Source organism: Acipenser ruthenus, chromosome 1 (assembly GCF_902713425.1).
Source record: "Acipenser ruthenus chromosome 1, fAciRut3.2 maternal haplotype, whole genome shotgun sequence".
NCBI classification, from domain to species: Eukaryota; Metazoa; Chordata; class Actinopteri; order Acipenseriformes; family Acipenseridae; genus Acipenser; species Acipenser ruthenus.
This window is the reverse complement of record NC_081189.1, coordinates 78363205-78389541: the sequence shown is the minus strand read 5'-3', so window position 1 is coordinate 78389541 and position 26337 is coordinate 78363205. Positions and strand designations below refer to the sequence as shown.

Here is a 26337-nt window from a genome sequence, read left to right as displayed (position 1 = left end):
CTTTCCCCTGGCTCCTCAAAGACTGTCACATTACACGTCCCACTTCCTTCTTATTTTTAGGTCTCAAAGCATGCACTGCTTTTCTATTTGGAATGTTTGTCAAGCCCATCACCCATGGTTGCCTGTCTATGCCTCTGAGGTTTCTAAATCCTGAGGTAGTACTGTACTGCAGTTATTTTTACAGTAACTGTGAATGATGGTTAGCTACGATTCTTCACAAAAATGTTTAAATTCACAGTTTTTGATACTGCAGTACTGTATCTCCCATTTACACATCACAACATTTGCATGTGACACAAAATACTGTCTATGTACATAACTAGCTTGATGTGCATGGAATCATTACAATGACTTGACCTTAAGAAAATAACTGACACATATTGATGTGTTTGCCTTATAACTCAATGACTTAATCAACTGAAATAATCCTCATTAAGTACTATGTAAATGAGAGTGGGGGTGGTGAACAAACTGTGGCAGGCCTCCAATGCAGTGATGAACATGAAGTAGCTAATGCCATCATACAGATTTATTAAATCAATGTTAAAGAAAGTACAACTGTTATGTCAAAATATTTTAAATATTCTGTTTAGCAGGACTCCTTTAAAGGAATAATTGTTACCCTTTGAATTTGTACAACGCCTCTATCATATCGGTTTATTATTCCATGAATGTATTAATCACCTGCTGCACTCGGGAATATTAAATACATATTTGTATTCAGACCATTTTAGTTTGGATTTTATTTAAATGTGTTAAATTGTGAAATATCTATAAGCATATTATAAATGTTAGATGTTAGTTCAATAAATAACACAGGAGGAGAGAACCACATTGAAAATCTAGCCAGAAAAGTGCTCCAAGAGCGAAGATGGTCAGAGTGTCTTACTTTGGAAAGTCTATTCATGGTTTACTTAGACTAAAGAAACAACGGTCAGATACTGCCAGTGGACTCTCATTCACAGAAGAGAAACTGCATGAAGCACAAGGTTTTAGCCTCATGCCAACAGCAAACAAAGTTCAGCATTCATTTGGAGATTTTCATTTTGTGTTTAAAAAATACCACATCTTCTGTGATTAATCTTTTTTTTAAACTTTCTGATTATTTATTAGTCTATGGAAAGCGCTGAAATTGAACCTTGAATTCTGCCACCTGTCAGTTGGCAAGATCAAGTAAAGAAACACTAGTCTTTTACATTACGTATGTAGTTTACACTACTTAACTCTTAATAAATACAGGAATGGTTTTGAATTGACCAGAATGGTTTTTGAAATGCTGTGCTGTTAGTCTGATGTAAATGTTGCTCAAGAAAGGCTATGAAGATCTAAAGTGCTCTTTACTGTACTGCATATTGTTTTGTATTGTAATGCAGTATGTCCTGTCTAGCTGTGTTACTTTTTGTAGCAGTTGTGTTTCTTCAGTCTACAAACTGAACATGTGTCATAAATAACTATGTGTTATTTATCATAGTAAAGTACTGTTAATATTACTTTCTGGAACTGTCCTTAGTGAGGTAAAAGTTTGGCATATTAGTGGGCATCTCCTGACTGTATTCTTAGAATACAGATGGGTAAAACATTGACCATTTAATTTTGTGGTACAGGTTATGTTGATAAGTCCTTATCATTGACAACCAGTAGTATAATAGAACAGAAACTGATGACACATGGTTGTGAGGGTGATATTTATCACTACCACTTGCATTTATCAAGCAAGGATCTTTGTTATAGGATCATAGGCCACATTCAATAAACCGACTGTTGTTAAGATTGATTTTACAGGGATGACAATATAGTCAACTAGATTTAGGACATGGTTAGTCATTTTTTATGTGTCTTAACATATCATACAGAGCACGGACAACTTTTTATAGGACATAACTACATTTAAATTGGTTGTCTTATTTAATCCATGCATTATAATCCTAAAAATCCTAAATATGTACGTGAAAGTTTATAATCTTAAAATTAAATAAACTGCTCATAATGATTTAGCTTTATTATTGACTCATCGCAATAAATGGAAAATAAAGTTAAATATTTCCTTCAAACTCTGCCCATGGGTATGGTGGCCAGTATTTGAAGACACATTAGATCATTAAGTGATAAATTATTATATATTATTTATTTCTTAGCAGACGCCCTTATCCAGGGCGACTTACAATTGTTACAAGATATCACATTATTTTTTACATACAATTACATTATTTTTTACACATTATTTTTACATACAATTACCCATTTATACAGCTGGGTTTTTTACTGGAGCAATCTAGGTAAAGTACCTTGCTCAAGGGTACAGCAGCAGTGTCCCCAACCAGGGATTGAACCCACAACCCTCCGGTCAAGAGTCCAGAGCCCTAACCACTACTCCACACTGCTGCCACTGCTCCACACTGCTAAATCACAAATTGTTAAAATTACACATTGTTGCCTAGCTATTATTCCCAACATAACTTAATGTATGTATATTTACCACTTCACAAATTCACCACAACTTTCAAAATGACAGATCGGTAACACTTTAAAATAAGTGTCTGTAATTCCAATGTAACTAACACATGATTTCCTACTGATTTCAAATGAAATTTCTATTGAATTCAAAAGTCACAAGCTTGAGTTCATGACATACTTTTCATGACTTCATAACATTTCTCTTAATACACAGTGAAATAATCATGAACAGACACTTATTTTAAAGTGTTACCATATGCATTAAATAAGGAAAGTTTTCACTGTTTGTGTTAACACAACTTTAGACTTTTTCTAAAAATGGGTTGCAGTGTCCTTCCTGATATTTTGTATCCATTTAACCCATTGTGACACTTTTTGTTTTCTATTTTTGTATGTCCCAAATAAATGTTATGAAGTGGTAATATTCTTTTTGAAGGATGGCTTTCATCAGTAATTTATTATTATTATTATTTATTTCTTAGCAGACACCCTTATCCAATTGTTACAATATATCACATTATTTTTACATATAATTACCCATTTATATAGTTGGGTTTTAACTGGAGCAATCTAGGTAAAGTACCTTGCACACCAAGTGTACTGAGCACCGCGTGCACCGAGGCGTTATGCGCACCGAGGCATCAAAGCACCGCGTGCACCAAGCACTGTGCGCACCGCGTGCACCGAGGTACCGAAGCACCGGGGGGCAGCTAATGCAGTGGTGCCTACCCAACCGTGCGTCAGCCACCTGGTCAGTGTGCAGGATGCACAAGGGGAGACACACAGGCCGAAGCTGCGGTGGGCGAGAGCTCAGTTAGTTGAAAAAGAACAGAGCAGAAGGGAGAACACACTTTTTTTTTTTCTGAAGGCCCAACGCACCGAGGTGGGCGGGCCAAGGCAGCTGGCGAGGTCTACTCAACAGCGGGGCAAGGTAAGCACAGCCCCGATGGAGGAACACATGGCTGACTAACTCTTGGTTTTTTTTGGTTTTTTTTGTCCAAGCTGCGCGAACGACAGCCAGCAGAGTCACTCAGCGACGGGGCTGCAAGCCGAGCCCCGGCGGAGGAACGATGTACTCCCTGAAGGTGTAGGTTGAAAGACAAGACACGCACACACCAATACTGCACAGGCAGTCACACTCATACGACGGACAGTCAAGAAAAGGCGCAGGCCGCGAGAAAAAAAAAGACAACTCAAATGGAGCCACTGATTCCACAAGAGCGGCAAGCCAGCTCTTAGCACGAATACAAGAGAACTGCAGTCGACTCAGAGGAGTTCTTACAAAACACACTCAGGTTAGTGACACAGATAGCTTACCTTACCATAGTGAGAGACAGCTCTGACATAAAATGCTCGGCGAATGCCTACCTAAGGTAGGCATATTCCAAAAGTATTGGTTGGTGGTCAGGAACTACACATTACACAAACCATGCCAATTGGGTTGCAATCTGACTTTCAGTGTACATAAATAGCATAGGAAACACAAACATTAATTTACTGTATCTGTATTTTAATACCTAATACATCCTCAGACAAAATACCATTCATACTGTAGATCATTGTTTTGGTTTTCTCGCATGACATGTTTAAAATCATTGGAAACTGCATAATTTCCTCATGAGAACAGTTATATTTATACCCACACATTTGACTGATTTGGTGAAATGTTTGGATCAAAGACATACAGTACTCGACATTATAAAATCTCTGTAAACTACTGAAAGCAGTCCCTGTTCTCTACTGAAACTTGCAGTTGCAATCTTAAAGCTGAATTCTATTAAGTTTCCCAGATACTATATTACTCAAATTCATAACTGCCACTTAAGTTTAGGAGGTTTTTTGACAGAAATCCCAATATACTGTTTGAGTCAACCCTTAATCAGAAACAAATATATGTAACTTTGGATAATACCTGTTTTAATTATTTGACAACAGGGACAGGTTATTTAGGAATTATGCAAGAGTCTGAAAGAAGAAGAACAAGGAAATACAATGTAAGAAGCAGTCCTTCTGAAGTTAAAACATTATTCTTATGTGAGCCACTGCAGTTATTTTAAAAGCCACTATAAATACATGTGTCTGTATTTCCCCTTGGTAATGGTCAGCTTAATAATTTTACAGGATAACTGTAACATCCCCTCGATACCTGGACGTTTGCCAGTTGTCTTTACTGACATTTTTATGATTTGTCTTTGGCACTAGTACAAACATAAAATGATTCATTAAGTTGAAGTTAATTGATATATACAGTACATAGATCAGAACAATCTCATGGAATGAAATACATATAAGTGGTGGTGAGGCATGTTCTGTGGTCAGACTTTAAAAGGCAAAAGGCAAAAGAAACAAAGTGCACACAAAGCCACTTCTATATCATCTATATTTTTCCATATTTCTGTTATATCAAATGGTTTGACTTTTCAAAAATCTTTAAACGCACACATGTTTCAAATGAAAAAAAGGGTTACAATTTTGAAAACTGATTTAAATGCATATGCAATGTCAGCACAATAAGTATATACAATGGTGTAGCATTCCCCTATCTATATATCCAGGGAAAATTCACAGAGGCACTTACAATAGTAAGTTACAGTGTCTATCGGCGGTAAGCTCTCAAACCCCTACCCAAAATGACGTAATAATATTCACAACCTGGGTCCTGTAAACTATTGTATAGATCTGTTAAAATGTGCATAAACTGGGTCCGCTAAACTGCAGTTTACAAGCTTCTTCCACTAGCGGTTCAGAATTGGAATATTAATAATAACTTGTAAACAAGTCGCTAATAATCCTTGGTTGTTTCGAAGCCATTCAACTAACAGCTCTGGTGGTATGAACTGAGGCGCTGTAGTCTGCAATGACGGTAAAAGATTTTGAAGAGCACAGAGGCTATAATGTATGCATATAACGAGGGATGGAATGCATTTTATTTTGCGGCAAAGCAACGTGTAAAAGAGCCTAAATAAATAATGATTAGTATGATTTTAACTGAGGCCCGTGCCTCACAGCTGGCTACGGCCTTGATATAGCTATCCACTTTGTTCTAGAATATACATATCTCGAAGATGCCACCAGTTTTTTTTTCAGATTTGTACGCATACAGCACAAGTGAAAACACATGTGTGTATGTAATGCCAATATTCCACCAATATCAGTTCTATACCCAACAAAAGAAAGTCCTCCATATTCATTCTGTTTCTTGTCAGTGCACATCTTGCTAAAATATATAGACCCATTTAGAAAACAATGCAAGATGTCATTAGTCTCGCTTTAACCAAAATGGGCCATTACTGGCTATCAAAATTCTGGACACATCACTAGGAAGATACTCTTTTACAATTGTATCAGTACTTGCATCATCTTGTACTTGCACTCAACTGCTCCTCACATTGTTGTATTCTATGACTGCTCTCAAGCATAATTATATTTTCCGTATCTTGTACTTGATTTACTCTTAAAGGTAACCATATTCACTTTTTTTGTAATTGCTCTTATTTTAAATTGTTCTTATCCATTTATTGTACTTAATACTCAATGCAGTGGCAGTAAATTCCAAGATCTACATGTGGAAATTGTTTGGCATGAAAAAAAGGTAATGTTATTTGCCATACATTTGGACAGATACAGTAATGTTGCTCTACAAAATGTCAAGCTTTTGCCCACAGATGATTAACCTTCGCATCAGTGGCTATCAACCCTGGTCCTCAAGTACCCTAAGTGTGCAGTGTATTATTTTAACAAGGAATTAAATTTAAAACAATAACTGTTTTCAATGAGTTTTACCTGTGACAGTCATGGTAAATCTAAAATGGTTAAACAATTCCAGTATCTTAATTACTAGGAAAGCAAAAGAAACACAGCACATTAGGAAACTTAACATTCTCAACATAGCATTGCAGGTCATGTTATGAAGATGAACATGTTCTGTACATATTGTAACACAGCTTTCCGGCTCAGATTCGTTTGCCCCTGTGGAAGGGTGGTGGGCAATTCACTGACACACACGGGAGACAGAAGTTTCATTTGAGACCACCGCACTGGTGGCCAGTTTTATTATTTTGGCTGTTTTGTCTTTTAGCCCGCAGAGGGCGCTGTTTTCCGTGGCCTGAGTAACGACAATGGTACACAGGACCATAGGAATACCAATACTGGTAAACCGGAGAAATCCTTGTGCACTCATAGGTGCTCAAAATAATAATGAAAACAAAAGGCTAAATGAAAAGGGAAAATAAAACACAGTAATAAAACTACAAAATAAAGATGCTGCTTACGCATTGCCCCCACTGCCGCTAAGCCGGTCAGTACGGGCCTCCGACCTACGCTCAGCTATTTCTATACACTAGGGTGGCCAGAGTTCCCCGTATACCTATACACGTCCCCTCGGGTATGTAATTATTTATTTTACTTTGTAAATGATTTTAAGGCAGGCTGTCTCCCTCAGCTGGGTTTGCCTGGTCCTTGTTTTACACTGGTGTCTTTTGCCAGTATCACTGTATATTTCCAAACACGGCCACCCGAATGCACAACCAAGCGCAGTTCTTATGGGCCGAGCAATCTCCCAAGGCCCGCCTCTCAGCCACTCAGAGAGAGGGAAAGCACACACACCCTCTTCCCCACCTCTCCGTGTCATCGCCATGACTGATAGGCGGATCCTACCAGACTGCTGCCCTCTACCTGCAGTACCATGCATGTGCCAGATAGTCAGTCCAGATCTCCCCTGTTACAACCCCTTTAAAATCAGCAGACCCAGACACAGAGCAGTATTTTTTAAAGCACTTACATGCACTTTTATTATTTACAGAAATAAAAATAAACAAACAAAAACCTAACTACCACAATGAGTGCTAAACTAAACTTTTCTTTAAATCCCTAAACTATAAAACCAGACAACTAAGCCGTTTCGTTCCGCAAGGAATGTTTCTGTTTATTCTGTTTAGCCATATTTTTTTGGCTTGAGGCACACCATAAGCCAGATTTCAGCAGGGATGAAGAAACGTTTGAGCTAATCAACATTTGGGCCGACGGTTCAATCCAGAGGAGCTTGGATGGAAGCATCTGTAACAAGCTGCTTCCGGGGCATTGATACACGCATTTTGTATTTGCTTCTGTCACCCAGTTATCAAAAGAAGTGTGAAATCAGTAATGACACCGGGTCCTGACCGGGTAGTTTCCAAGCATGCCAGTGTGAAAGGGGCTATATATGGTGGATACTGTAGTTCTGATTCAAATTTAAGCACCACCCTGCCTCATGAATTTTAGCTTTTTAAAATATTTTGCATGTTATTAATATTCACGTTGAATTTCATTCACCTTGTACTGTTTAGCTGGTCTAACAAGTTCTACTATATTATTACCATTGAACTTAAAATGTTTACATAATTTATAGAAGGTACAAAAATACACATTTCTCTCTTTTTACTTGGTATTGTCTTTCAATCATATTTAGGTGATAGAACTTTTCAATGTTACAAAATGAAGAACAAAACATTGAGAGTGCTCAAAAGGACATGAAATATACACCTTGCTTTGCTCTAGTTTTCTAAAATTAAAAGATGCGTTTTTCGTTAAAAAATAGGAGTTAATTAAAGACCAGATTAAATGCTTAAAAATATGACCCAATAAGACTTGAATGTGTCATATCATATGTGATGTACTGATGTACTGCTTACATTTTTTGTTTGTTTTAAAAAAATAATTATGACAAAAAAAGTTTGATACATTAAATTGGAAATATTTTACCCATAAATTGTTTGATATGGTTATTTGTCCACTTCATTTACATTTTTATTAGCCACAACTATGAATATTAATCAGAAAAATAATCTGCAGTATTTCTAATTTTCTCTACAAATATCTATTTAAAGTTTCAGGAGATTTTTGCTGATTTTTCCACAGATTTGGACTGTCTCTATGCAGTCATAATTACAAAGCTTATAGGGAAAGGTTGCTATGACAGAAAATGGTAGAACTGGTTGTTTATAAAGCAAATCAAACATTTAAAGAACAATTGCATAAATGCAATATGAATGAGCCAAATGACTGTAGCTGACAGGGGCTGCCCACTACCTTTACATGGTGGCTTTTCAACAGGGCTAAACAAGTACTGTATTACCATGGTAGTAAATGCATAGGACTGCAATGCTTACTAAGGAAGCATGATCTAGCTTTTTTCAATTCATGACAGGTCATCAGCACTGCTGACATGAAAGCCCTTGACTACAGGATCTGGAAAGGTCTTCAATATAAAATGTACATTTGCAGCCAAAACTGGAGCCTAGATGAAGACAATCACATGGGACATCTGTGAATTATTTCATCGTTGCATCTGTCCAAGAACTTGCGCTCCGAAGAAAGTTGTATATTTGGAATGTTCCAGTAGTTGCAAACAAACCATTTCTGGTTGGTATACTGTAGATTTGTATTGTACAATATTTTATTTTCATATTTACACTGAATTGTTTTGTATATGCAGTAGCAACATATGCCTTTTTCAATCTAAACCAAATCTAAGATCTGGAATATCTGTAAAGTGTGTGTATATACACACACTAGTTTTCTGAAATCAACCTAATTAAACCCATGTTTTATTTACTCATTGCTTACTTTATAAAACAGTATCATCCACCAGTTGTTTCTTTACCTTTACAATTATATGTCTTTGTGCCTCATGTATCTATATATTTTTGTGCAAGAAGATTTTTAATGTGAAAATAAATCTATTTGCTGATGCTAAACTGGTCCCCAAAATACTGTGATCACCTGCTTCCATAGAAATGAATGGAAACACACATTTCCCTGTCAAGCACTTGGCAAGGAAACTTGATGAACAAGCAAAATGTCACTGCAGTAGTGTACTGATATATTGTGCAAGTTTAGTTGTTTGGTAATCAATAAAAGTTTACACTGTTTGTCAGTTTTGTTGGACTGCATTAGCCATTATTGTAAATACTCTTGGGTGTAATTCACATTTACAGACTTTATTCTAAGACATTAAAACAGTTTCTTACCCAGTGAAATGAAAAGGGATTGCTTTGTGTGTAGTCAGTTTAGTGTTTGGGAGTTACAAGTTACATTTGGCATTTCCTCTACTGTAATGCGTGACTTGTCTGGTAAAAGATGCTGGCTGCTGGGAAAAAATACTGCACAAAAATAATTACAAAAATAATTAATTATTAACTAGAATTTGATTATGCCTTGCTCCATATCATCATGCCACAACAGCGATGGACTGGGGATAAAAGAGTAGTTCACTTTTTCTTTTTCCAGTATAGCCTGACCAAAATGACAATTTCCATTTACAGTTGGTCAAGCACTGTAGAGAGTCAGTTGCAACAGTAAAATAGTGAAAGGTTCAAAGTCCATTACAGGACAACTACAGTACATGAAAGTTAAATCATTTCCCAATAATTTGGGGCGGCAGTGTGGAGTAGTGGTTAGGGCTTTGGGCTCTTGACCGGAGGGTTGTGGGTTCAATCCCTGATAGGGGACACTGCTGCTGTACCCTTGAGCAAGATTGCTCCAGTAAAAGCCCAACTGTATAAATGGGTAATTGTATATAAAAAATAATGTGATATCTTGTAACAATTGTAAGTCGCCCTGGATAAGGACGTCTGCTAAGAAATAAATAATAATAATAAAAAAAGATAAACACTGTCTACTTTTTTTTAAAGATCTGACAACTTGCTAAAACAAAATCAAAAGGGCAACAACATTTTACTTTGCTTTTGTGTGCAAGAAAAAATCATAGAGTCACAAAATAACCTAACATGAACAATTTTACATCAACAGTGAAACATAACTGCTGAAGGAGTCAAATACTTAAATCTGGGGACATGCCAACATCCTTCTCAGAAACCAGAGAAGTTCAACCTGCACCGTATTGCCACGGTTTTGTAATTAATCAACTCTAGCAGCTTAAGACATAATCTAAAATGGATCCAATGACTAGTGCATTCTGCCACGTTTACTGGAAACAATGCTTACAGCTGCAGTATTGTATTGCTTTTTAGCTTTGGCTGCTAGAGAGCATTCTCTCTGATTGGGAAATTGACCTTGTTTATTGAGAAGTACAAAAAAACGGAATTGCTGTATTATATCATAGTACTATTGTTCTCAGAACAAGAGTACACTAATGCATTATATACTGTAGTTATTTATTTACCTGAATTATGTTGCAGAAGTGAAGCAACTGATTAGGTATTTTAGTTCCGGTACTAGTGACTGAACTAATAGCTAAGCTGTAAGCTGCCTGGGTAACTGGTTTCCTGGATATCTGACCTACAACCTGGAAATAACAAGGACACAAGGACTTCTGTAGCTTGGCATGCTTTAAAAGCATACATACGGTTAACAGCCTTTGATAATTGACTCCAGTGAACAATTAACCCACTCATAAGTAGGTATTTGTAGCATTGTCCAAGGTGTCCAGTATCAAAAGGAACATCATACTGTATCTTTTGTAATTACACTGAGCAATGTGAGGTATTATAATTTGTTTCTTTACAGACATTAGTGTACACATGAAATCTAAGAAATGTTATTTATTATTTGGTTTGTTTACTTACTTATTATTGTTATTTTTATGAAATGTTCTGGCATGCAAAGTTGAATGATTTTATAGTATAGCCCTTATGGAACAAACACATATTTTTAATATATGGTAGAAAAGTATGATCTTTATATTTTTCATATATAGAAATTGGCCCCTTTTTATATGTTTAAAATATATGGAATATAGTCTGTAATCCATATATTTATTTTATATGGATTACAGACAAATGAAAATATATGGTACACCATATAAAATAAATATATGGATTACACACTAAAATATATTTTAAATATATAAAAAAAGGGGCCAATTTCTATATATGAAAAATATAAGGATCATACTTTTTTAGCACATATTAAAAATATATGTTTTTTTCCATAAGGGCTAAGCTCAGAAATGAAGAAAACCTAAAATAATTTCACAATCTACAAAAAAAAAAAAAAAAAAATGCTGTGAAAGAGTATAATAAGAGTCTGGGACCACACTTCGCTACAAAAGTACGAGTATTGTCAGATTCTCTCTACCACTAATTTCAAAACTAAGTCAAACAGATGTTGTAGTCATAAGAAAGTTCTCAGGCAGTTTTAAGCCCTAGCCCTAGTCGCACAGAGGCTTCAGCATTTAAAGCATTTAAAGGAATGTACACATGCTCTGTTGAATGATTGTTCTGCTGAATAGGGCAGATATTAATTCTCATAGAAATCAATGAGTAATAAAATGCTAAAATGTATGATTTTTAATGTGGTTTTAAATATGTTTATACTGTAGGACTGACCTATTACACCCTTAAGTATATACTGCTTCTAAATAGACATTCCCATCTATAATATTTACTTATGACATGTGTCTGTTCAGTTACTGTATGACAGTCTTTGTGTAAAGTATTAAAAGCAAAACAAAATAAATAAATAAATAAAACAAGACTTTCCTAAGTCCAAGGTGAGGTGTGCACTAACCTCCAGTCATGTGTTTCGGATAATAACTGACGTAGATAATGCTGACGTGGTCTGGATAATAATTGCACAGCTATAAATTCCTTGATTTCATAAAATGTATTTCATTTGCCAAGGTATTTCAAGTGCTGTTATACATTTTATGAAGTGAGGACAAGACCAGTTTAATTCATTGCTAGGCTAAGGAGAGAAAAAGGAAAGCAAAATGATATAACTGCCTTTATTTGATTTGTCAAAGAATCTCTAATCCTTGAAATAGATTTTTCTCTGCAGTTTTGTAGTTTCCTGCGGCATATCACAGCAAGATACTGTCAGCACATACAACTAGTTTGAATTTATGATATTCCTACTGAAGTCTTAGCAAATTTGCCCAGCATGGTGAAGAAATGCAGCTGCAAGCGACTAAAGGGTAAATAAAATAACCAACCCAGCACACAACAAACATGACAATGCTCAGAAGACAAGGTGCTGGTGAGAATGGGAATGGGATGATGTTTTTACGTCTGCCTTTACTTGTCAGCTAGTTAATGTTTGCTGCCCTCTGTAGTTTATTTGTGTTTTTGCGGTAAAGAAACAGCATCTTGTTAGATCTTCTGTACCTACATCATAATGCCTCAAATTCCATGGCACATTTCTTTTCCATTTGTTTCATGTTTCACATGCTTTACTGGACACAATCTCTCTGAAAATGTATCCATTTGATGGCTTTTATACACAGTCACTCAGCAATATTTTGACATCCCCTGGAGGGAAAGCATGTAAGAAAATGGTCAAGAATGCATTTTAGATGATTACATCGCTGTTGAAATAAAGTAGATATTTATTTATTTATTCATTCATTCTTATCTGGACATCTTTTTTTTTTTTATTGGTCTCTTTAAAGCAACTCGTATTCTTAAAGTTAATTTAAATGGGGAAGAAAAGCTGATTGTGTAAAACAAAGCAAACAAAATAAACATACTGTACGGCATGTTCAATATTGGTAGTTTTGATGTCAAAGCCTCGATCACAAATTCTGTGCAGTGTTGGTAAAATGGAAATCCACAACATCCTTTTAGTTCTCCAGTCACCCTTTTTCGGGTCATTGAAAATTCAGGTTTTGAATGTTGTACTGTCCAGGTTACTGGTCTTATTAACAGAGCATACATATTTGATTAATCTCACAGTGGTTTTCCTATTGAAAATAAATCAGGTCAAGATGTTAGGTCTGGATTTTGCTATTGCTAACTGTTAGGCCACTATCATTAGTGCTGTGTTAATTAATCAATAATGCATTTTCTGCTTTAGCCATATTTTTTGCACAATTCACCATACATCGTGACACATGAAATGACGCATGCACATATGGTTTCTCCACATTCGTTATTTCATTTCTCGAGTTCTTGGTCAGATAAAATAATACACAAATTCAACAATCATATTGTCCCATTTCATTTCTGATCATATACTGTACCAGGTAAATAATATTAAATTAACTACTGTATATTTTTTATCTATATGATTGTGCGCATGCGTATATAATTATTTTGGCTGGAGCTTGCCACGTATGCAAACCCACTATTTTCACAATTTTTTCTCATTAATACTGGTAATATCTACAGCACCCAGGTTAGTCTTTCTAGTCACGTAAACAGGGATTTTTGTAAATTGAATCTAAAATAACATACCAAATTCTGATCTCATTGCTGCCCAAAAATAAGTATTAAGTAATGTTTGTTAATTATACCCTGCTGGAGATGAAATCCTTGGCGATGGGGATATAGTGGAGGTGGTTGTATGGCCATACATCACACTTTACATTTTCTCCATATACAGTAATCCATCGCATATCCGACTGCGGTGGGACCAGGGTAAGGGCAGATATGTAAAAAGTCAGATTAACTGTTTTAGATACTATTATACACAGCTGTAACAATTACTATATTTACACAATTTTATTAAGGAGCTCCCCTAAATCCCCTGTTTAAAAAGATACAGGGTATTAATGCTTGTGACAGGGTAGCCGTATGACGTGTGGATGTGTGCATTCACTGCTGAGTGACAGACAGGAGATCGAGACGGAGGTTGAAGTTGATACCCCCCGCAGGCAAACAGGATTTATTTACATATCAAGACACTGAACAGCTCACGTGACAACACAATGTACGAAAACTTTGGTAGGATCTACAATCTCTGAACTAATCTTCACTGTCCAATAATAAACTAACGTTGCTGAAGAGATTGATCATGGCGGATAAACGGTTAGGGCGGATATGTGACGGGCGGATACGAGACAGATTACTGTATCTGGGAAACCGCTTATCCAATTAACACTGGCAATAACATTTTTTTAGCTTATGAGTATTCTATTCTGGGGAGATATGGAGGTGTCTATATGTATGTACATTTGTCCATCTGTATGTCAAACTCACTGTACATTTTTGCATATATCTGGAAAACTGCTTGTTAAATTGTATTGAATATTATTTAGCAAAAAGTTATTGGGAATATCAGATTGTTGGGATATATGGATGTGTCTGTCTGTATGTCAAACTTATCTTAAGAACACAAGACATTTTACTACAATACAAATACCTCTTATCTAATGAAACATTTAATAATGTATTGCCATTCCGTATTCTATACTATTCTGTACAAACTCTTGATATACGTCATGGCCATTAACTTTTTTTCATACTTATCATATTTTGCTCACACATACTGTAACGATGGGGCAATCCACTATTCCACTTGCCCACAGCAGGGATCTTTTTTTGCAGCTCTTATTCCACTTTCATTACCGATCATACAAGATAATAATTGTTTTGCTGATTGATAAACACAGACAGAAGCAATATTTATTCTGTGATGATCCACCAAGCGTAGTGTTTATTCTTAACTGTACCTTAACTGTGACTTTTGAAACAATCAGCCCAGTCACCTTATCTGACTGTATTTTGAGTGGCTGACAATTTATGCTACTGCTCTTTTTCTTTTTTTGTAGTTTTTTGTAGTTGAACACATTTAAGCTAAACTGCTGCAACAAAACCCCACTCCCCTGTAACATACAATGTGTTTATCTGCAGAGCTGTCATATGTGCAGGTCAGCATAATTATTCAAAATATTTGTAATAATTGTTATTTTTTGAAGAATGCATTGTGCAAAGAGGCAGCATCTCAATTAAAGGGATGACTAGTCCTGACATATGTATATTTTAGCAAGAAAGTGAAGACTCAAATTAGGTAGAATTTGTATTGGAATTACAGGATACAAGGATTTATTATCTAGTCTTTCTGGAAAAGGACCTGGAAGTCAGGAACTCTGAAATGGGTTAAGTTATGATATCATGGAGTAGTATTCCTATCTGAGGTCTCCTTTACAAATATTATCTAAGACCAATTCTGCTTTGTAGCTGAGATGTGATGACATAGGCTGCAGGTGTATAATGTTATCACCAATCTTTAACTAAAATGTACAATTTAGTGGAGAAAAAAAAAAGATCACTTCTTGCCTAGAAAAGTTATGCAAGGCTGGCATAAGAAGTCACTTGGTTTACAGTATGCCCAGATATACTTTGGCTTATCTTGAGGATGCAGAGTGCTAAAACAAGCTAGAACAATCCATGGGAAACACAATCAAAAGCACCTTCCTTAGGAGAATGTTCTGTGCCAGTACAACACATTATGGGGCTGATGTAAGGATAGGTGTAGTGCAAACAATTACGGCTGCAAAATCCAAATTGCCTAGCAGCCAGGCAATTATTTTGCACTGTGGCTTATGTAAGCTTAAGGGCAATGCAAATTAATCAACATGCACAAATAATGAGCTGCAATCATGATAATGAGGGTTGCAATGAGTGCCCCCTGTGCATCGGGGTATTTAGCGGCTGCAGTTACAGCCCAGAGGTGAGGTGAGTTAGGAGTACAGAAAGCAGTAGGTGCTGTATGAGATTTGTGGAGCACAAAAATCAAACCAAACTAAAAATATGTCAGAGGAAGGGCAGCAAAGTCCCCTTGGTGCACAGAAAAGAAAATACAAGTTTTCTGAGGAGGAGCTGAGAGTTCTTATGGCTGAGGTCACTCAGCATGAAATTGTTATTTGGAGGCCATATGGTCCTCTATAATGGAGAAAGTCAATGCTGTCGGTGTTACCAGGAGGACAGTCAACCAGGTGATGAACAGGTGAAATTCAGCTATTAGGTCTAGGATGACCTGCGGGGTAAGACGATAATGCCCAAACAAAGTGACCCTGGGTTTGAATATGCAGGGTCTTCTCTGTCTTGTCCTTCTCCTCTGAAGGTTTTCCTGCCTCTCCTCAACAAGAGCCAAGCGTCGCTGCATCAGGAAGTGTACCACAGCAGCCATCCTGAGGCCAATGAAAGGTCTCTGAAGGTGTGTGGTTTTATACAGCTCTTAATTACTCGCTTCTACAATGGTTTGCACCTTGTCAGAGGAGGTGCAAAGTTTTTGGAGGGTCAGCAATTGCCCAAGTGCAAGGCAAAATCCTTATATCACATTAGAATATTTGCGCCCGCTTGGTATTCCAGATCCCCACCCAATTCTGTGCTCTTTTCTTCATTTGAATGCATTTCAATACCATTTAAATTGATTAATGGTGGCAAAGTGCTAATTTGATAATAGGTGCAGAACAGTGAAAACCATTGCACGTGCAAACGCAGATTTTGGCAGCAATATGGGTGTTTTGCAGCCACAAATCACTTTGCATGCATCAAAGTATGTATATATCCTAAGCAACTTTTTTCCCAACCCTGTAAATGTAACTTTGTTGTTTTGCAGCAATAATACAATTTATGTCCCACAGAGTTGGGCCACGAAAACTCCCCATCTCCAACCCCATCATAATCATTATCATCAAGCTGAAACCACCCTCACTGGAAATGATTTTACTACCCAATTAACATTTCTAACCTGTGGTTCTTTGCCCATCTATAGAGACATGATGTGCGATAATTTTATAATGAACTTCAGCTATGTCTCTGTGGGCTAGCTTGATTTGTCTTTCCTGGGTTTACCAGCAGGCAGCCAGAAGAGGGCATTAATAAAATGATCCTGGCAGACACGAGGAGAATTCCAAATAGCAACATAAAGAAAGTCATATTTGTTTTTACTTTTATTTATTTAAATTTCTACAAGCCACATTTCACAATAAATTAGAAGGAGGAGAAGAAACAGCAACCTCCAATAGTACTGATGCCACTAAACATGCAAATGCATACATTTCAGTTCAGGTAAACTTGCAATCTATAGTTTATAATATGTAAAGGTAAATGTTATTTCTTGTTTTCTCTATGTATGTGGGTGGTAAACATATTACATTAGCTCTTTTAACACATTACATACTGAATGAGTTATTTACACATACAAATAAATTATCTGAATTAACTACACTTAAAGCTGACTATTTTTGTGTCTAAAACGGTGATTAAATATATATATATCATTCGAGGGATGTGTCTAATAGAGAAACAAATGAAGGTTACAGTCATAAAGAAAATAATATTTACCATATGTTTCAATGCTATGGTACTGAAACCATTTAAGATGACTTAATCATGATGTAAACGTGTCATTAAAGAACCAAATGTTTCCTTTCTTAAAAGATCTTGGAAATGTTCAAGCAAATACATTGTTGCTTTGTGAGGTCATGGTACTATGTGGCAAATCATGTTTTCCAGTAGCTTCCAAATACTTGGAAAATGGTAAATATATTAAAACCAAAGAGTCTGCAATGCTCTTCAAACCTTTGAGGATTTACCTAAAAGAAAAAGCTGCTGACCACTTGGCTCACATAAAACCAATGACTCAGCTAAGTAAAAAGTATTTCCCTCTTTAGGATTTACCAAAAAGCCTTGCAATGCTGTTTTGAATGAAGCTTTCCAATGAATAGAGTATCAGGGTGCAGCCCCACCCACGCCTCCCTCTCGCTCCTTTTTCACTTATCAGTGAGCCAGTGCAAATTCTTAAATTCTCAACTTTTTTTTTTTTTTTTTTTTTTTTTAAAGGCTGTATAAGATTTCTGTTGGCCCTTGAAAGGGATGTACTTATATGCTTTAGGTTCAAATCTAAAGATCATTGTAAATCCTTACCTACTGTAAAACCTAAAAGGTGATTGGCTGACAGAGTTTTGTTGTCATAGATGTTGTAGTTCTCATAGTGGATATTTTTTAAGCAAGCAATACAGTAATGACCTGTTTGGGTAAGGTACTGGATGATTTGGCTTAGGGTTAGGAATAAAATGCTGTCACTTTTTTGGAGACACTTTTTTTATAGTGGAGGTGATATTGTTCAACAAACAGTAAGATGCTGCCAAGGATAGCAAGGCATGTGCCTTGATCGGACAAACAATCACAACCACTCATTGATTCATACGTGTTCTTGACATAAAGTTATTAAGCCACCATTGAACTGTCACTCCAGAACATATTCAGTTACCATATCATCTTAATAATACATACATCAATTTGGTGTAACATAAATAATTCTATATTCATCATGTATTTTTTTTTTATATACACAAGTCCAAGGGTATTTGTAGCAGAGCAGATGAGAGCCCTGCAGGTAATTAGCCCTGCTGATAAAATGTATTGTTTATGTTTATTTAAGAATGGGGATTTGTATTAGTGTTTAGTTAAAAACACAGGGAAAAGGGGCCTGTATAATCACTGTGTAGTGTATTAGGCTTTTATTATTATTATTATTATTATTATTATTATTATTATTATTTATTTCTTAGCAGACGCCCTTATCCGGGGCGACTTACAATCGTAAGCAAATACATTTCAAGTGTTACAATACAAGTAATACAATAAGAGCAAGAAATACAATAACTTTTGTTCAAGCAAAGTACAAGTACAGGCTTTAAATGTATTGTGTGGGATTTATTTAAATGGCTGTTTGAATTTAAATGTATTATTGTTTGGTTTGGATGTGGTCTGGCAGAGGTGATGTCAGATATCTCGTGAGAATGCATGGTCGGCAGCGAATTAATTAAGAGTTGCTGTTGACCATGCAGATATTAAAAAGTTTTGCAGAATAGGACCATCTCCAGATGACTAATGTACCGGTATTACTAATCTGGAGATGGTCACATGTATAAAAACCTGCAGCATTTGCTGATCGTGTGTGTGTTTTGGAAAGAAGAACAAGAGAAATGCTGCAAATTGAAATTTAAAACGAAACAGAAAATAAAAACGAAAATAATCTAATTGCTAAGCTAACTGGAATCATCAGCACAGTACTTGTTGGTGTCAGTTTTGTGTTCAAGATTTGTTTTTGTTTGACCATTTATTTGGCTCTGTGAGCAGTGTTTTTTTTGTGAAAATTATTGGTTTATTTTTGTTTAAATAAATATACACGTACCAGCACTTTCAACCTCGCAAGTACTTGCCTCTGTGTCAGCTTCCTCGTCTGGGTACGTCACCACTCGAGTCAGCCTGTCACAGTATTCAACCGGCATTATGAGTTGCAAGGCTGGTTTGTGGGGTCCATGACTTAATGTGTCTGTATGATGGGACTAATGTTATCAGCATGTATATGAACTGCCATTTCGTAATGATACCACCAAAAATTCATAAGAAGAAGAAGAAGAAGAAGAAGAATATGACATATTACCTTTGGGCTATAAATCAGGAATGGGTCAGTAGTTTTCTTTCTTTGAACCACATTCACTTTGATCAGTCACTTGACATGACAACAGCAAGAACTATGGTACCCATAGGAAAAAAACTGTTGATGTCTACAATAGTGTCAAGGGTAAGAAACTCTCTGATTTTCAGAAGAGCAGGATACTGAATTCTCATTTTATTATTGACAAGAAAATGGAAATGCATGTGGTCAACTTTTATGTTAAGAGATGTTTCACTGTATACAGTATATATATAAGAAATACAAATATATACAGTATCTACTGTCTAAGTGGATTACTCTGTTAAGAGCAATTTACATTGGCACTAACGGGCCCATTGCAATTTACATTGGCACTAACAGGCTGGGGTAGTTTTGCTCCACAGTAAACATCCACATAAAATACATAAAATGTCAGTGGTTTTCTCAGTAGCTGCATTCTAACCCTGCACATGTTCTAATCACATAGAGACTAATGTTTCCTCCATCTGTTACCAGTGGCATCTGACCTGGAATCCAGTTTCTACAATAGTCATGCACCCTCTATGATGGCCTTTTTAAAACAACATTTTTGTGGCCATCAATTTTATGACCAAAATGCTTTATATTGTAGCGTCAGGTCTCGCAGTACCGCCAAGTGGGACTTTTTGTGTGCTGCACTGAACTTTCAGGGGGACTGGGACTATTGCTTCTCTTGTAAATAGTGTATTTCTGTGTATTTCTGTACAGTGTGTGTGTGCTGTCTTCCCTGCCATTTGTGTGTGTCACCCTGCGTGAGTCTGTGAGTGGAAGCGTGTTTCGTGTCTAGGCAGTGCTGGCGGGCTGCCTAGGTTGTCACGTGCACAGTGCAGCTGCATGAGAGAGGGGTCTGTTTCGGCTGCACTGTGATTTGTGTTCGGTTCTGCCAGTAAGCTGTTTGCGTGGGACCGAGGGTCTGAGCAATTGGTCCGTGTGTATGTAAATGTGCCCTGTGTTTGAGCCAATAGGGCTCGGGGGAATCCCTACTTAGGAGCTGCCTGCGCGGGGCTTTGGTGGTATTGTGGGTGTGTTGTTGGCATTGCCTATCTGAGCTTTATCCTTTTGCCTGCCGCTCCAGTTAAATAAAAACAGCGGTTTTAACTGCTTTGAACTACAACCTGTTGTCTTCATTTATTCCTGCTGCGGACCAGACATGCCTCCTCCATCCAGTAGTAAGATCAAAAGGGCCGTGGGTCAGGTTACAGTATATAAACTCCTGCTCTAGCTATGGTTTCAACAACTTGATCAAATTTAATCATTTTGCTGAAGCCTCACAATCACTCGGCACCTGATACACACAGTAAATATCGGAAAGTGGAAATGTACACATTTTGAATACAGCCATTTACGGACAAAGCAAACAGACAAACAAAAGGGTACTCGTTTTTTAATGCCAAAGTAAACTGCTGTCTTACTAATGCATTCTCCTCACTCCTGAGCCATCCATTTCTCTGCTTATGCCATTCTGCCTTCTTCACATCTAATGGTTACACTGTAATCCACTGACTAATCTGCTGTCAGCCAGTGTGACAAGGCATTAGCTCTGTGTCATCGGCTTCCACCTCTACTCAGAGAACAGAAACACATTATTTTTAACAATGTAAAGGCAAATATAGAGGCTAACTGCAAAAAAATAATCATTTGTAAACACATAAAGTCATTTGACACATCATTTTCTGTAATTTGCATTTTTTTTGCTACATGGAACCACACACATTATAATCAGAATTCACTACTAAAACTATGAACCAGTACCAAAGTGCTTATTTTGAAGCATACACTGGAAAAAAATATTAATATCCACTCATTTCTACTAAAACAGCATTTTGTTATTTTGAACAATAATTTAAAAAGTAGCAAATAAGTGTCTAGTACTATTTTAAAGCTACTTTAATAAAGTCACCAGCATATTTTACCCTTGGGGCAATCTCTGAGCAACCCTGAACTACATGGACATTTTGTAGAGAGGCTAGTCTAAAAATGACCACTAGGTGTGAGCACTGTGCACCAATAATTTCTTCCCCCTGAATGGTCAAGTTTGTAAGAGATGTTCTTCATCTTTAACAAACTCCTTGTTTTAGGAGAGAAGAAATCACTGGATTATTAAAATAGACCCCATTTTATTCATAATCTCTGTGGTCAAACAATCCTTTTACATTGTACATTTTTAATTCTGTAATAACAATGACAACATATTCATGGGGAATTGAATAAAATTGTGGGGTGTGCTAGACCTTGGCTTTATAAGGGAAAAAATAGTAGGCCAAGAACTTGTTAAAGGAATGTCATTCTTCAAATCTCTCAAACAACATTCCAATGCCAATGCCACACGCAAGCAGCTCAATAGATAATCCTCATCTACTGTTTTTCTTTGAGGCCCATCTTTTATTATTATTTATTTCTTAGCAGACGCCCTTATCCAGGGCGACTTACAATTGTTACAAGGTAGTTGTGTCAGTTAATGAGTTGATTATGAACTCAGATTTTAGTGACACACCAGTACTGTATGTAGGCCTCAGATATTAATCTGTGCTTAAATTAAAAATAATATGTAATCTCAGTTATTTTCCTACTTCACTTGTTTTAATCTTCTTAAGACTGATTGAGACAAACTATACAGATATGGCCAAATGTCTTGCATCACCTAGAATCTTAGGATTGAGACATACTAATTTAACATAATTTAGCCTTTTTTTATTTAACGTTACCCCATCAAAGAAACTACAAAATTATATTGTAAAAGTCTACCTGAAGCCATAATTATTTTTTCAGTTTTTTAAGTATATGAAAAACTATAAAGTGGTATGTACTGTAATTCAATATGTTAGTTAATTAGTTAATTATATAGGGTGATGCTAAACTTTTGGCCAGAGTTGTAATTTTAAGTATGCCACAAGGGTGTAAAAAACGATGTGCAAGGTTGTAAAATTCTTTGATTTTTCTGATATTAATAAATAAAAAAAAGATTATATCATCCAGACTTTGTTTTATATAATATCAAAAATGAAACAGATGTATCTTGACACTGTAAGTGATTTGGGTAGTTATGTTAGATTAATGACTTAAATAATAATAATATCTTTTTCACAAGTATGCATTATCCACAACTTACCAGAGTGTCATTTGTATTTTAAACAAAATGTAAGTATAGTATTGGGGGTATCAGGGGTGGACTAGATTATTTCTCACATTTTGCTTTAGATTCATTTTCTCTTTTACTTATTGAGAAGTTAGAATGGACAATTGTAGATTGTTCTTTAAAGAGATTTACACAATTTTAAAAAGCAATGTGAATGTAAAATGCCCATTTAATAATATGAGTAGGTAATACCTTGCAACTGGCTTACTTGACTGGCTAAACATTATGTGGGATTGATTTAAAAGGATTTGTGGACAGTTCAATAAATCATCAACGTATTGGCAAATGCTCTGCATAATTTATAAAGTACTCTTGTCATTGTTTTTACAGCATTTCAATTTATTTAAGGTTTGAATACTTTCATTATTCAACCCCTTAAAACATATGTTTCCTGGAACACACGCTGTCACATTCACTGAAATTGCTAAATGGAGTCCAATTTTAACCAATACCAAGAAAAAAGTCTCTTTGAGTTGAATTAAAAATGTCAACTACTTGTTGAAATAACTATTAAAATGAGCAAATATTAAATACAGTATATTCTGAAAATTTTCAAGCACTTTTTTTCTGAATGAACAGTACATACTGTCTAATACAGGGTTCTCTGCTTGTTTCCCTATGAACTCATTTTTGAGATTTCTAAATTCACAATAACAGTTGATGGCCCATTAAACCACAAGCATTCAGTAAGCCGGCATTACCCACACACATCCGTTGTCTGTTCATATAAGATGGGGAAAAGTATGTCTTCTGAAAACACCCCTGATGCCTGGTTTATAGTATGCTAGTCAACATAAGTTGTTTGCTTCTAGTCCAGTTTTTTCCCCTGTAATGATTATCTCCTTTAAAGTGGTTTAAGCAGTTTTGGTGTCAGAATGTTATAACTATCTCTAACGCTAGGGCTTGGACTTTTATGATGCCAGACTGCACCTAAGTTATGTGTGTGATGTACTATGACTCCCTCAAAAACAAAGCCGTAAAACAAAGAACCCACACTATAATGTTCAGCTTCACTGGATTTCAGAGTGAGTGGGAATAATATGTACTGGACGCCCCTACTGAACACAAAATGTGCAGGTTGGCTTAGGTGACGACCAGTTTTTTGCTCACAGTTTACTTGTGGGTCAGATTCGAAAACCAATGTAGCTGTTTTTAGGTTTTATGTGTCAGAAACAAAAAAAAACCAGGCCTTGACAGAAAGGCATTGAAATAAATTGAGGTTGCAGATGTTTTATAGATCATCACAGTGGGATATTTGTTCTTCATTTTATTCAAAAAAGTGTTGTGATATTGAACCTAATACCAGTCCTGGCAATCACTATGCAGAAATAGAACATGCTCATGATTTTTTTTTTTTTTTTTTAAATTACATCTTCTATTCATCCATTAATTTAGAGGTTTACTGTTACTTTAAGAAACTGTTTCTAGGAAGCATAAATGTTTGTCTACATGATGTAGTTTAAAGGTAACCTTAATGGAATAAGCAGAAGTGCATGGTATGTTTTTTTGGTGGATGGACAATATGTCACACATAAAACAATATACAGTATGTTGCATTGCAGTTTTTAAGATGTACGGTATATGCAAGGCACACCACGTATGGTTAAAAAAATATGTATGACTTACTTCGTAACTGATTAGTATGAAATCAATTCTGTTCAAAATAATTGAAACACTGAAATGCTCCAGGTTAAAATGTTAACGTGCCTTTTGAAATATATTTTTTATACAAAAAGAATTAACCTTGACATCTACCTTTATACTGTAATATAGACATTCTACTTTTTAAATATTTAAATATGGACAATCAGCATTTCCCAAGGCATATGAACACATTTACGTTAAGGATACATAAAATCAAGCATGTAATCAGGTAAAATGACTACTTTATCTTTACAGAAAATTACTTTGTCCAGATGATTCAGATTTATATATTTAAAAACAAAAAAGCGAATTGAAAGGTTGATTAAAAAATTGCCCCCACATACAAAATACGGTTAAAATCAAATAAATGAGCGCAACATTAATTCGTAATTTGAAAACTGGTTTTTGAATTTGGAGAATTTATAAAACAAGGTTAGGAAATGCAAACTGGATTAGATTATTGATCTAGTCAATCCCATTACATTTTGAATACAAAAAAACACAATGTGTTTGTATTATCAATGGTATAAAATGTGATTCAGTTAGACAATTGCGTTTATATATATATATATATATATATATATATATATATTTCAGGGGGAAAAAATCAGATTTAAAATATAATCCCATACAGAACTGATTACGTAAACGCAGCATATAAATCACATTGCTAAAATATCACGAATAAAATTATCCAAAATTATAAACACACTGTAAAACAGCCATTTCTTGAGACCACTGAACCCTGAAGGTAATGGCAAAACAGAAAAGCAACAGCCAAGCAGATGATGATGGCAATCATCCTACACTTTACAGATGTATTCAAACAATTCAGGTATGTAATACGGTATGTAGTTCTGTGATTCAATGACTCGCTCTTTTAAGTGACTGTTGTACTTCCTCCATATTTCTCAGGGATGGTTCTGATTAACATGCACAGTGCTAGCTATAGTTTGAAGGATACCTGATTACCCAAGATAGTACACAGGATTCTGACAAACTAGATAGACTTATGGAGCCAAGGTAAAGTTCAAGGTTACATAGTGCCTAGATCCACTGGATATTTTGAATATAAATGATTCAAAGGGTTAACGTAGGTATACCGCTTGATTTACAGATATGATGGAACAGAGGATCTCCTGATGCAACATCACCAGAACCTTACCTCATCCTACCCCTATAATTAAAATAGTTTAATTGGCGAGCAGCCTATTCCAAGTAACACAAGTCTATGCGTTTCCAACTAACCCAGTTTCTTTCCTAACGGGGATAATCAGAGAACAAGTCTGCTGGGCAACCATTAATCACTGTCAGTTGTGGATGAGCTTAAGTTCTTATTGGCTGGGTAGAACCTGGCAACTGGAGGGGGAAAAAAACAGATTGCTGTTTTTTTTTTCTCTTTAAGTCTGTCCAGGACTTAGAAGAAACCACAAAAACAGAATTCAGGCACTCCATGTAACTACAGTAAATGTCATACATTCTGAATGTGACAACAACAACAAAAACATGCACTAGCGTAAACCATAACAACAACATAGATCCTATTGATTTAATTGCTAACGACAACGATTTAACTTACTTTAAAATGTTGAAAGATCATGTATTCCAGATTTATCTGTTTTCTAAATGTTGATGCCAAGTGTAAAAATATATATATATATATATAAGTTCCATGTGTTCCATATATTTTTTTAGATTCCCAGATTTAACATGTCAGCTAAATGTTGACTTGCCAAGTGTAAAAAGAAAAAAAAAATTAAAAGACTGAAGAATTTTTTTCTAGGTTTAATTGTTATATTGATTTTTAAATGTTGAATTTGTGTAAATGTTTTCAATATTTATAAATTATATCTGAAAGTACACATTTCAAAACTTTTAAGTATGTTTTTGTTTTATGTATTAAGCTGGGAAAAAAGTATTTTATTTTTTTTTGGTTAAATATAGGAAACATTTGG

At 35.7% G+C, this 26337-nt stretch overlaps 1 protein-coding gene across 26 annotated transcripts in view; it reads right to left on the bottom strand.

The window, feature by feature from the left end:
- LOC117421380 (receptor-type tyrosine-protein phosphatase delta-like) overlaps positions 1–26337 on the bottom strand; it is a 607967-nt gene that overhangs the window by 227860 nt on the left and 353770 nt on the right. The gene's annotated exons all lie outside the window — the stretch shown is intronic.